Genomic DNA, 14,689 nt, shown 5'->3' on the forward strand with positions numbered 1-14,689 from the left:
GCAGACCATGGTATGTATATTCTGGGGAAAAAATGCTTTTGAGGAAATATAATTAATGTGTATAAATAAATGCAGTATCAGTATAGGGATTTATTCTGACAATAAGCACAGGCCAAGGTGCTATCCCTTGCCAGGATATAAAAGTAGATTTTATCATCAACAAAGTCAAGGGTTTTAACAATACAGTCAATGAAGTTATACAATGTGTAATCTATGGAGGTAGTAAGGGATGATTCTGACATGGTGCTAAATTCAGGATAGTGTATATAGTTATCTCTCCAAGGAAACGTCTGATTATTATTATTGAAAAGAGAAATAATTGGAAAATGTGGTCCAATGCGACTACATTGGCTAAATCCTCATTGTTATTTTGGCGGGGAGGGGTCCCAATAAATTAGATATGTATACAGGGCAGTTTTATCAAGATTTTTTGATGAAGTTATATAGCTTAATAATATAAATAGCTAGAAAAAAAATCATTTTTAATATCTGTTCAGTTCTTCTCTGCTTACCTCAATAATTTCCTGTGTTGGTTCATCTGGTTGATTCTAGAATAAAAAAAGTTTTTGTCACTGAAAGAAATGATCAAACTGGCAAAATAGGTTTGATTATTATTTAGAGAAGAAATAATAGGAGAAAAGTACAAATTGGGAATGACCTAAATCCTCAGTATATTGGGGGGGTTACAATTAAATAGATTTGTATGCGGGGCAGGCAAGTAAATATAATGATTGGTAAATATGATTATAATGATTTGAATAGCATAAATAGTTAGAATAACCACTCAATAACCGCTCAATAACCACCCAGTGAGTGTGTGATAAATTCAAATTTATTACAAAAGATACTTGTGTATTACAACATGATTACAATTCAATAGTGATATAATTACAATTCATTAATGATACAGATAAATACTAATTCATGCAGACCCACTATATAAAAAAAATATCAATTAAAAATAATAACACAAATGAGCAATAAATTGGTTCACCCACACTCTAAACTAATATCTATTCCAGGTGCAGAATAAAATACCTAAACACAAGTTTATTGATTGTATGGGAGACCACACTAAAAACCTAAGGGCAAAACACCTTAGGAAACCTATTCTAAAAATCCCATATAGAAAGAAGAAAAACCAGAATTAATACACATGAGAAACACTGAGGTCAAATTACTTATCCCACATATCTATTGCAAAAGGTATCGAGATTTTAGGTTAAAAACAAAGAAGAGGAAAAACCATTTATCAAACCCCAATTATCAGCAGAGAAAAATCAATTTCCCACTCTAAGGATACTCCTAGGCAAATAAAACTTGCAGGGTAACCGGGGAAGTACACCTGTATTGATGCATAAAATACGCCCTATACCTAAATGTTCAATAAATCTTACAGTACTGTATGGGCAAGGAATAGGAGAGCTCGCCTAGGGAGAGTTATATAAAATCCCAAGACTTTAATTAAAAAAGCACATGTCCCGGCCGGGAACTTACTGCAAATGAAGAGAGGTACTCACGCCGGCGGTAATAGGTAATAGGCGCCGATTCAGTCACTACGGGTCCTCTCTAGGTTCTAGTCGACGCGTTTCGCGCTCTGCGCTTCCTCATGGACTAACACCCCCCTATCGGCTAATCTCTCTTTTTATACCCATCTATGCTAACCAACCTAGTTTCATTAACCCTATATGACCTGACCGAAAAAACGCTTAAATTAACAATTTAAACTACTAAAAACTCTAATCCTTTTCAATTACACCTAATTGAGTAAAACCTTATTAAACCATAGGCAGTGAAGTATTAATTTAAAAGGAGGAAAGAAAGGAAAAGAAAAAAAAAATGTTATGTTTCCCAATTCTTCTCTTCTTACCACAATAATTAGTAAAGAAGAAAAAAGTTTTTCACTACATGAAACAATCAAGTAGCCAAAATAGATGTGATAATTATTCAAAAGAGAAATAATGGGAGAATGTGGCCAATTGAAATAAACCATCAGTGTTTTTTGAGATGGGTTACAAGGAATTGGATATATATATATGGTGCATTTTCATTACATTTTGTTGCACCATAGTTGCATTTAAATCTATAGGCAAGTAAATGAAATCATTTAAATAACATATTAGGAAAATTGTGTTTTATATATTTATGTTGCTCAGTTCTTCTCTTCTTACCACAATTTGTTTGAAAGATTCATCTGGAAATATCTAGTAAAGAATAAAAAAGGTTATTCACTAAAAGAAACAATCAATTGGGCAAAAAGAGAAATAATGGGAGAATATGGGATATGTATATGGTACAGTTTCATAAAGTCTTTTTGATGAAGCTGCAATTAAATGTATAGGCAAGTACATAGAACAATTGTGGGGGGGGGTTAATATCTATATTATTTGCTTACCAAAGTGATTTCTTTTGTGGGTCCATCTGGTTGTCTCTGTTAAAGAATAAAAAAGAAACAGAAATGAGCAAATAGGCAAACTAGAATATATTTAGTAATATAAAATCAAACTTGTTCTGGGTTGAAAAACACCTATATATTTAAATAGCGCTATCCCTTTTAAAAAGTCAATTTTTTTTCACCAGACTTTTATTTTTAATTTTATATTCCATGGACATTACAATATAAACATGTCTTATGACTTTGTTGAATATTTGCATTAAAGTTAAAGGGGTACTGGGGCCATATTCCCATCTATAGTGAATGCTTTCTCCATGGATTTCCACTGCCACTTCTAGAGATTTGGCCAAAACGCAACACTTTTCTCTGGATTCAGATTTGGCAGAAACCTTAGCATTTATTCAAACTGTATCAGGTGAGGTTATTATTGGGACTTCTCTGAAATCTAATTATACAAATAAGGATTTGAATTTGGTTCAGTAATCTGCAGTACTTAAGATGAACCAAAAAGTGTATCTGTGTCATTCTAACACAGCAGTGTATGTAGCACAATACACAGAAATACACAGCTACAGCCTGAGCTGCTAGCAATCTACCATATCATCATGTTCAGTATCATGTACGGTGAATGTCAGCTTTCATAGGTCACAAACAGATCAATATTTAGAGATCACCAAGTAAGGTTATAAAACAAGTCTCTCCCTCGATAAAGCGATATTACAGTAGACGAATATGATATATATATAAATATGACATACTTACCTTTCGCTTACGCAAGCGAAAGCAAGAGAAACAAGGCCAGATTCGCTTCCACATTTTGGTCACTGAAAGTTCTTTCTATAGAGACAAAAAGAAATATCAATTAATATATACAGGTATAGGACCCATTATCCAGAATGCTCGGGATTCTGGAAAAGGGATGTTTCTGTCATTTGGATCTCCATACCTTAAGTCTACTAAAAAAATCAATAAAACATTAATTAAACCCAATAAGATTGTTTTGCATCCAATAAGGATCATTTATATCTTAGTTGGGATCAATTACATGGTACAGTTTTATTTCTACAGAGAAAAGGGAAATCAGTTTTAAAATTCTGAATTATTTGATTAAAATGGAGTCTCTGAACTTTTGCAGAAACCCGTTATCCAGAAAGCTCTGAATTACGTAAAGCCCGTGTTTTACGTAATTCAGAGCTTTCTGGATAACGGGTTTCTGGATAATGAATCCCATAGCTGTATATATATATCTCACAAAAACATAGCGCACTCCAGGGACTTTTCTGTAAAAGTTCAATGTTTATTCTGTCTATGCCATCTGATCAACGCTTCGGCTCTAGAACGGAGCCGAAACGTTGATCAGATGGCATAGATGGAATAGAGATTGAACTTTTACTGAAAAGTCCCTGGAGTGCGCTATGTTTTTGTGAGATATGGTGATTTTTCCCAAGCTGCACTTGGGCAAGGTTAATGAAGATATAAGTGGATATAAGTATATCAGCGTAGGGAATGCCATAATTATGTAGGACCAAGGAAAAATTCCCAGAAGTAATTTCTCACATTCTCACATATTCGTGACACCACTTGCAGTATCAAAGCCCATACAATACAGTAAAAATATTATTTCTACTAATATTTTTACCCAAATATCAAGAGCTCCACTCACCTCAGTTTCCTGAAAAAGAATGAGCCAGTCTAAGCTTCTGCTAAACAACTTGGCTGTGCCCATTATGAGATCACATGCTCTGCGAGATACATTGTGACATCACCCATGTATTTCTAAAAATAGCACAGGGAATGTGCAGTTATTTTGTGTGCATAATATCAGTAGGAAATGTTGCAATTATATAGTATGTTAATTAAACTGGTATAGGCAATGCCCTACTATTACATATATAAGCCTACAGGGTATGAGTATTAAAATCTTTCTTTTGGCTAATGTTTTCACCCAAATATCCAATTTGGGCTTCTGCTGAACACTTTGGCTGTGTCCATTATGACAATACACAGGCAACCCAAGTATTTATTTAACATTAGCACAAGGAAATGTTGCCACTGTAGTATGTTTATTAAATCAGCATTGAAAATGCCCTACTATTATATGTAAAAAAAATATGAACATAGGGAATACCATAATTATTATATGTAGAACTGAATACAATACCCCCTCTTCAAAGACAAAACCTCTCTAATTATATATATATATATACTAACATATTCACAACACAACTAGCAGTCACTAAGCCCATATGGTACCAGTATTATAACATTTGTGCCAGTCTGTAACAGCAATCACTGCTCAGTAACACATTAACAGTCAGTTTAAATGTAACAGTTTATTCCTTTTGTGCAGTTAGAGTAGACATTGTCACTTTGAATTATAAAGAAGGGGGGCCCCAGGGATCCTGCCGCCTGAGACAGAAGTCCCCAAGGGGGGGGGCACATTGCTAGGACAGAGAGTGCAATTGCGCTGTCTGCCCTAGAAGAGACACATTTTTCTTTTTCAAGCATGCAACTTTTTTGATGCAACCACAACTTTTTTAATGCAACCGCAAATGTTTGTGAAAGTTTCAAACTTAAAAAATAAATTCTCACCCCTGTTCTATTTATTTCTATGGAATTGTTTGTTATGCTTTTAACCCACAATACAGAACTTTTCCCCAGGGTGCCCAAACATTTGTACAGAGTGATCAGATGTCACTCATCAACTTTCAGTGGGGAAATTTAAATTGCTGCCATTCTGACACTATTAAAACTGGGGTCCCTTTTAGCTCAGGGGACACAAATTATACTGCAGAATCTGCTTTATGACACAAAAAGGGATTTAAAACTATTTATTTGCCTTGTTGCAATCATTATGTTTATGTATAGGAAAACATTTCACATTATTTAGGGGGATCATGGACATGATCATGGAGAGGTCTTAAAACTTTCATTATAGAGCTCAGTATAAAATTAGTAGCTGCAATAAAAGAAATAAAAGATTTATGGGCTTATTCTTTGTCCCAATACATGCAATGGGCTTGTTTTTGGTGATAAGGAGATTAGATAGAATTATTATTATAATAGAATTATTATTACCCTTAAGACATTACAAACTTTAAAATGATATTAAATCATATCCTTATATGTCCTTTATTTTTTCTAGGTCTTGCTTTAGTAAATACTTGGGGCATACTGTACTTTAAAGGACCAGTAACATCAAAAGATAAACGTGGTTTAAACGGGCGTTTTGGCCCCTAGTGCTGCTCTGAGGCAGCCTACATGATGCCACCCCTCCCTCCTAGCCCATTTTTGCTTTGGGGGGGCTTCACTAGTGCAGAGAGCACAATAGCACTCTCTGCACTAGAATAGCCAAAATTCTGATTAAAATATTGGAATTCTGGCTCTTGAAGTTACCAGAAGCGGCTATTTACCACCTCAGTTAGCCTCATGGCAGCACCCTTGGTTTTAAAGTAATTAAAGTATAATGTATAATTACCCTGCACTGGTAAAACACTACTATAATTTATATAAATAAGCTGCTCTGTAGCCACGGAGGTGGCCATTCAGTCTGTAATAAATGGCACAGGTTACATAGCAGATAAGCTTTGCAATAGAATACAATGGTGTTTTACACAGTATACCTGACTGCTATGCAACCTGTGCGATTTAGCCCTATTTTAACTTGAATGGCTGCCCCCATGGCTACTCTACACCAACCATCAGCCTCCTTTTGCGAAACCCTTTCCTAATGTTTCATCCTGACGAACGCAATTTCATATCAGCAGAAACCAAAATGAGCTGATTAAATATGTACAAATTAGATTTTTCTTCTCCCACAAACACTGGAAATCTTAAACTGCAAAGACAAATTGGGTCCATTAAAATCTAAATTTAAATAAGCAAGTATTTCCCGTCCTTTAAAATTGTTTAGGAAATAACAAACAACAGGAAATGGACGCAATATTATGAAGTGCTTCCTGGATTTAGCCAAAACAGTGACAGCAATGACATCCAGCAGCCTTGATGTTTTTAGCTGTAAAGTTCACACCCAATTCTGCCTGGCTGTGCCTGTAGCTGAGAACTGCCTTGGAAATTACTAGAAATTATTCTAATACTACTAAGTATTATGAGTATCGGTGAAATCTGTTGTATTGGGCAAAGCTACAATCCAGAATTGTTCTGCAGCAGCTATTTCTCTACTTCCTATTATTAGGAGTCATTTACAAATCTAAATGCAGTGTGCAAATAGCAATACCCAAATTGCATTCATTATAATTCATTAAAACATTGAATAAACCCGATAGGATTGTTTTGCCTCTAATAAGGATTCATTATATCTTAGTTGGGATCAAGTACAAGGTACTGTTTTATTATTACAGAGAAAAGGGAATCATTTAACCATTAAATAAACCCAATAGGGCTGTTCTGCCCCCAATAAGGGGTAATTATATCTTAGTTGGGATCAAGTACAAGGTACTGTTTTATTTCTACAGAGAAAAAGGAAATAATTTTTAAAAATTAGAATTGTTTAATTAAAATGAAGTCTATGGGAGATGGCCTTTCCGTAATTTGGAACTTTCTGGATAACGGATTTCCGGATAATGGATCCTATACCTGTAACAAAAAATAACAATAACAAACCAATAGTTTTCTGGCTGTCCCATTTAAGAGCTGGAAAGAGGCACTATAAAAAAAATAGACTTTTATATATATATTGTCAACTTCAGATATATTTGTAGGTGAAAATGGAGGAGTAGAGGCAGGGGTGGGCCGAGCCGAGCCGACGCAAAACTGATTGCGTACTAGGGGTAGGCAGGAGAGACTCCTGCCTGGTGCCCCCCAAACGTTGCGCCCTAGGCAGCTGTCTCTTCTGCCTACCCCTAGTTCCGGCCCTGAGTAGAGGCTTATCTGCCCTCTTTTTATGTCTTTTTTGTGACTAAGGGGCACAGCCTTGAAAAACTGAATTCACTTTTTGACACAATTAATTGCTTGTCTCTGTTTCTAATTGCATCTTTTTGCCAGTTTTAAGCTTTTGTTTCTTCCTTTTAACCTTATCCCCTTTTTAACCTTATCCCCTATAACTTCTGAACAGACAGTCCCTCCCCTGGCACACACTCATGGCATATGGCACAAATGGTAAGGGGAATCCTTTCAAAGCCTACATTAGACCAGTAGCTGTATCCTGACATTTTTTCACATTCAGAAACATGTTTCAGAAATCTTTGCATGCCACTGGTTAAAGATTTTTCATTTGTGTACCCAGAAAATTTGCAAATATATTGGTGCCTGTTTATAAAGCAAAGTTGGATGACTGGTCCAATGTTTAATACTTGGTTAATACTTGAATTATTAAAAAAATCATCAACACAAATGTTTAATTTTGACATACTATTTTACCCATTTTCTCACTTTGCCCTATTTATAAAAGTTTCTTTTCAATATCTTCTACAATGCATCAGTATTTTCTATGGGAGGCTTAAAACTAATATGTTAAATGCTATTGAAATACAGGTATAAGAAGGTTATCTCCCAAAGACCCCGTTTTACCATAATTCAAATTTTTGAAAATTAGTTCCTTTTACTCTGTAATAATAAAACAGTACCTTGTACAGGTATGGGATCCATTATCCAGAAAGTTCTGAATTACGGGAAGGCCATCTCCCATAGACTCCATTTTAATCAAATAATTTAAATTTTTTATGATTTCCCTTTTCTGTAACAATAAAACAGTACCATGTACTTGATCCCAACTAAGATATAATGAATCCTTATTTGCGGCAAAACAATCCTATTGGGTTTATTCAATGTTTAAATTATGTTTTAGTAAACTTAAGGTATGGAAATTCAAATTACAGAAAGATCCCTTATCCGAAAACCCCAGGTACTAAGCATTCTGGATAACAGGTCCCATATCTGTACTTGATCCCAAGATATAATTAATCCTTATTAGTGGAAAAACAATCCTATCGGGTTTATTTAATATTTCAATTATTTTTTAGTAGATTTAAAGTTTGGAGAGCCAAATTACATAAACATCCCTTATCTGGAAAACCTCAGGTCCTGAGCATTCTGGATAACAGGTCCCATGCCTGTAATAGGATTTCAGTTCATTTTGCTACTTTTGCATAATACATACCCTTACCTCTGGCTTTGATGGAGGGATTTTTAAAGCTTAAAAAATAGACATTTTCAACTTTAATATCTGATATCAGTGATTGAACGGATTCATGTACTCACAATAATACTGAGGTGCACAGCTGAGCAACAGCACAAGGTACTAAACATTAAAGGTGAGACACATGTAGAACATTTTTTAAATCTCTTTTGATGTTCTCAGTTTCAGTTAAACTATTCCAAGGCTATCAGAAAAAGAAAAGCTAGAAGGATTGTTTGTCCTTTAACCTCTGTGCACATTTCAGGGGATTCTGTGACAACAAGCTAATATCCACGAAATTGGGACTTTATGGCCATCTAAGGCACGTCCTCACACTTTGCAGGAAAAACAAAAGTAGAAGTGGTTTAATGTTGTACTTGTTGTCTTAAAGAAAGATGATCCTTCAAGTAACATCAGTCGACAAAAAAATGCTCTTTATTTCTCTGAACAAAGCAAATCCCCTCACCTTAACCCTGAATGGTATGTTGGTGTATAGAACCAATAGCTGTTCTGTTTAGAAAATCATGCTTGCTTTTATGAGATTGTTTTAAAAAAATAATTGAAATATTAAATAAACCCGATAGGATTGTTTTTCCACTAATAAGGATTAATTATATCTTGGGATCAAGTACAGGTATGGGACCTGTTATCCAGAATGCTTACTACCTGGGGTTTTCGGATAAGGGATCTTTCCGTAATTTGGATCTCCCTAACTTAAGTCTGCTAAAATTCATTAAAACAGTGAATAAACCCAATAGGATTGTTTTGCCTCTAATAAGGATTCATTATATCTTAGTTGAGGTCAAGTACAAGGTTCTGTTTTATTATTACAGAGAAAAAGGAAATCATTTTTAAAAATTGGAATTGTTTAATTAAAATGGTGTCTATGGGAGATGGCCTTTCCGTAATTTGGAACTTTCTGGATAACAGGTTTCCGGATAATGGATCCTATACCTGTAACAAAAAATAACAATAACAAACCAATAGTTTTCTGGCTGTCCCATTTAAGAGCTGGAAAGAGGCACTATAAAAAAAAATAAAGACCAATTAAAATGTTGCTAAGAATAAGTTATTCTATAACATACTAAAGATCAACTTAAAGCTGAATAACCCCTTTAAGTTGCTATGTATATTTATAACGGAATTCTTACCAACCTAAACCTTGGCCAGAGAAGCTATGAGCTAGTTATTTAGGAAAGGTGAGCAATATTTGTAATTGTTGTATTAGGTGCTATTTAAAACTAAAAATGATTTGACTATGACATAATTAACACTGATTGGGTCATTTATCTCAGACACTCTATTAGATTCCTTACACAATACCCTCAAGAGGACCATGTTCCGTTATCAAAGGCTTTTTAGCAAGCACTTTGTTTTCACAAGAAACAACAGCATGACACTCTGCCGCGGAACTCTGTGCTCCTCTGGGAGGGAATAAAGCACCATTTGAGTAGACTGCAAACAGCAATGAGACCTATGGGTCTGACCTCCAACTCTAGAACATATAATGCTCATTAAAATAACTGTTCGTCAACAAAAAGGAGTCAGTAAAATGGTATGAAGGTTTGATGTGGCCTAACAAGAAAACAGAAGTACAGGACTTCATTATATCATATTGAACTATGTTGGAGAAGCTTCACAGCCTTGGTGCACTCCACACATTCTTGATAACTGTCCAAAGATTATGGGAAAAGGCACTAGTGACATGTTCATGGTACCCTAGACCTGATGAGGAGCAAAGAAGATGATCTATCTATGTGTCTAAAACTGTTTACAATGCAATGAAAGTCCACCAAAAGGCATATGTGACTCCTTAACCTTTATAATTCTGACCAGGGAGCAATGGGGGCGACTGGTGGTCAATGAAGGGGAAAAAATACAGATGTTTTGGTATCACTGTTGGACTACCAGCCCTGCCCTACTCAATCAATCTTCATTTTTCTAGGGGCCCAGAGATCACCCATGATAGCTTAGTTATCAAGATTGGATTTCAGTGATGGAATTCTCCTTTCCTGCCATCATAAATCATTTAGCTTTACACTGATATTGGTTTCTAAGAAGGTACTTTTTCAACTGACGACTTAACAATAAAATAACCTTAGCATTTCCTCTTTTACGGTTCTTTCTCACTACTTCTCTTTATAGTAATAAATTATTGCTTTTTATTACTTTGTACTATAGGGTGTACTTGGTTGGCCAACATCAAACAATGAAATATGTTTATGGCAGCCTACCTCAGTACTGCATGTAGTGTTTCAGGTATTTCTGTATTGTGGTTGTGTATGAATGTCAAAGGGTCTATTTATACTGGCCATTGTTTAACTTGCATGCCCTGAAGTACTTTTTATATTGCTATTGTGTTACTATGTTGTATCTTTGTGATCAGTTAAACCTATGGTTTGTGCAAGGCGAAGGTCAGTGAATTTTAAAATTAAAAATATTGAAATTGTATTACAAAAATTGAAATTAGAAAGGGTCCATGTATTGAGCTTGTGTTATAATAATTAAAGAATAAGAGCCCAGTAAATTGGGGGTAATCTTTGTGGGTGCTCAGCATGGACCCCAGGTAGGCGCACTCCCACCTCACCCTGCCCTGCTTGCTCGCTTATTTGCAGTAGGTAGTGAAGTTAATGTGGTGAAAGGCACTTGGGAGGGGGACTGCCAAACAGCCCTCTCTGTGATGGTCTGGGCCTCCCTGCCCTCCAGGCACAGGCTCAGTTGTATGGCAGTTATGCCACTGCTTTTGCTGTTCCTGTCTGGATAAGACTGCCTTGGAATTTCAGAGCCTGTTTCTTGTCTTTTGATGGGCTATCTTTTACTCTTTCATATTTTTGTAAAAAATATAAAAAACGTGGCGGAAGCACAGAGAAAAAGCTTGGAATGTGAAAAATAGGAATGAAAACTTATTCAAAGTTCGTTTAATATGCAAAATTTGTCAGATACATTGAAAGACACTCCTCAGTGCAGCTCCCGAATGCAGCAGGATTTTGTTGTATAAATAAATGGTTTATTGTTTGTGTAACAAAAGGAATACTAAACACAATAGTCAAGAAGGTGCTGGGAATCCAGGAATAGGTTGGGAGAAGCAAAGCTTTTATTAGATTTCCGTGTGAACTAAATGCCATAAATCCCTAGCATTTTGATCCAATTTTTAGCTTCCCAAGTGACCAGCTGCTTCCTTCCATGGATGTAGAGCACTCTAGGCAAGAGAATGGCAGGTCTAAAGTTGTCATTTATTTTATACACATGCTAAAGGAGCCGCCAAGAAGCCATTATGTGCTACAGGACTGTTTGGAACTGTGTGGAGTGCACAGAAATTTGCACACAGTTTGCACACACATACACAGGCTTATTTACTATGAGCAGGGTGCACTAAATTAAAAATGTGGTGCAAGGTCCAGAGCACTGGGAGCCCTGCAGGCAGTAAGTATAAGGCTCCCTTGCCCCTAGTGTCAATAGGTGTGCTTGATGTACATTCTCTGGATGCCCCCCTCTGGTACGTAGTGCTACAAGGCGTAAGCAGTACCACATACTGAGGGAGATGCAACTTTTTGCACTCGATTCTGGGAGTGCAATGCCTTTACACCTATAGGTACAAATAAAATGGTGCTTTGTGCATGATTTTTTTGCACTCTTTACCGCGACCCCCCATTCATCCATTTCACATATGAATGGATAACCTAAAACATAACTTTTCAACTTAAAGGAAATTTAAACCTTGAAAACATTGTATTATGCCTTTGCTTAATTGCCATTTCCAGACGTAGTGGCAAGTGCTATACACATAGGTGGAGTAGGCCTAGTCAAGCCAGTATTGAACCCATCCATGCTGTGAAAACTGGAACATAGTAGGACTTTGGGGATGCTGATGTTTCCTTTCCCTTTAAAGAATTCTTCCAATGCTCTTACTTTAAAAACAAGTATGTTCTATTGTTAATGTTGCTTACATTGTTTGAATAAAGAGCTAGTCTTTATTTTCAGGAAGAGAGTATTCTATAGACAAGTCCCTTCAATCTCAAGCAAAGCTTTTACTACACAGTTGTGTTAAAAGAAAGGTGGTTCAGAGAAGTCCAACCTTTAGCACTTCCTGCTTAGTTTAAGAACATTAATAAGTTGGGAAAACAGCCAGAGGACCAAGGCCCTAGGGGCAGCGGGCATCAGTAGTCAAGAGAACAATGTCTGTGTTTGTGTGTGTGTAGTTGCTACAACTACGGGAAAAACATCACTTGTGCTTCATGAATAAAAATAGAAACAGAGCAGTGAAGTTGATGGTCTTAAAACTGACAAGGCATGCTACTTTACATACTTTGCCTTTATTTATGTTTTATATATTGTCTGTATTGTTGTGTATTGAAACTGTACAGTGCTACATAAAAATGTATATACAGTATTTATATATATATATATATATAGAATTGACATATCCATAGAGATTGTGGATTGTCATCAGTCCTTTTCCCTATGCGTCTTTATACACTAGCCTCCCTGTCAGTTTGACACACTAAAGTTAGTTTTACTTTTGAGGCAACTTACTTGCCCTGCTTGGAATCCAAATCAGAATAGCAGTGCTGTGAGACACAAACGCTAACCAATGCACCACCATATAATGTTTAAAGGCAAGGCCAGATGGCAGACTACCACATATGCTCTGCATAAAAATGTCTATGGTGATTCTAGAGGGAAGCCAATCCATTCACTATGGATATCTGTCCATTCAGGAATCAAGCCTGCTTGAAAATCTTATCTGGTGATGAACCATATCTAAAGTTGCCACCTTTGTCCTCAATAAATAATGGAAACACAATTTTGACATTCTGTTGGGAGCACAAAAATTTTCGGGGGGGGGGTGGTATAATCTTGTAAAAATGCCAATCTGGCAACATGTTTTTTTATGTTTCCTTGCTTTACAGTAGAAGAAAAGGAAACTACTATCAGTATTCTAGTGCACATGGAATGGACACCCCAAATGTCCATTTATTCTATCAGTTGCTAAAAAGACTAATATATTTTCATCTTGCCTGAGAAAATGGACTTTATCAGTCGCATCTGGCAGACATTCTCCCATTTCCTCTTCCTCATGAGGCATCGCATTGTGCTTGCTTATGTTTCCGGGAGGGCAAGCTCTGATGAATGCTTTCTCGTTTACTCACCTTCATGCACAGAGAAAGTCCAAGTCAATGAGCTGGAACCAGAAAATAAAGGGGATTCCAGCTCCTGGGGAGACTCATTTGAGGACGGGGCATTACAGTCCTTCAATAGGCTGGAAACGGTTTTCATTTGTGTGTGGTCCTCTATTACTAGTGATAGTGACAGGCTCCTATCAGTTATTGGATCACACTTTAAAAATACGTTTTTATAAATCCTTTTCTTATCTATTAATTGCTAATGACATGAGTGTCTAACATATGGTTAAAAGTAAAGAATGCACTGTAATTAGGAGGCATCTGTTAATATGAGCATTATATACAGAGGCTGCCTGCACATCTGGGAAGAAGTTCCAACAGAGGCACCTATTTTAATCAAATTAAGTAACAATTGAAATCCAGGTTTCATGGAGACTGGAAGAATTCCAAAGATTTAAAGTGATCAACAGGCACACATAAGGCTGAGTCACGGAGTCATTTATTTAGTTAAAGGGGCAGTATACCCCCATGTACAGCATATGTGCAATGAACATACATTTATTGCCTATTGTTTTAATCACAAAAAATATATGGTATTTGTTTTCTTTATCTAAACAGGGCAAGGATCTGTGCACTTGTAATCAAATGATCTATCTTGCAAGGACCACACATGGATTAGCTTCAGCCCTGATAGCTTAAGATATAACAAAAAACTGATTTTTAGTATTAAAACATTAGGCAAAAAGTATGCTCAGCCCAAGCCCTATTCACTGCACTTATGTTGAAAAATGGGGTTTTACTGTCTCTTTAATAAACCAGTATTTTTACATTCTATACAGTCTACCAGAATGCCAATGGTAACAGAGTTTAAAAAAATGTCTCATAAAGATGAAAAATAGCAGGCCAGGCAGCAGTTTTGGGTGCAGTAATATAGAGGGATCCTGTAGGGATGCACCAAATGCAACATTTTAGGATCCCTGAATCCTTTGTGAGAGATTCAGCCAAATGCTGAACTGAATCCGAATGTGCAACTTC

The 14,689-nt window shown here is 36.1% G+C and overlaps 1 long non-coding RNA gene across 1 annotated transcript; it reads right to left on the reverse strand.

Moving 5' to 3' along the window:
• Positions 1–512: 512 nt before the first annotated feature.
• Positions 513–2,509, reverse strand: LOC116408293. The gene is made up of 3 exons (XR_004220851.1): positions 2,396–2,509; positions 2,172–2,204; positions 513–548 (listed from the first exon to the last, which is right to left on the reverse strand). It is a non-coding gene; the product is annotated as an uncharacterized LOC116408293 (long non-coding RNA).
• Between the last annotated feature and the right edge of the window lie 12,180 nt (positions 2,510–14,689).

The sequence above is a fragment of the Xenopus tropicalis genome, chromosome 1 (genome assembly GCF_000004195.4).
Source record: "Xenopus tropicalis strain Nigerian chromosome 1, UCB_Xtro_10.0, whole genome shotgun sequence".
Taxonomy (NCBI): Eukaryota; Metazoa; Chordata; class Amphibia; order Anura; family Pipidae; genus Xenopus; species Xenopus tropicalis.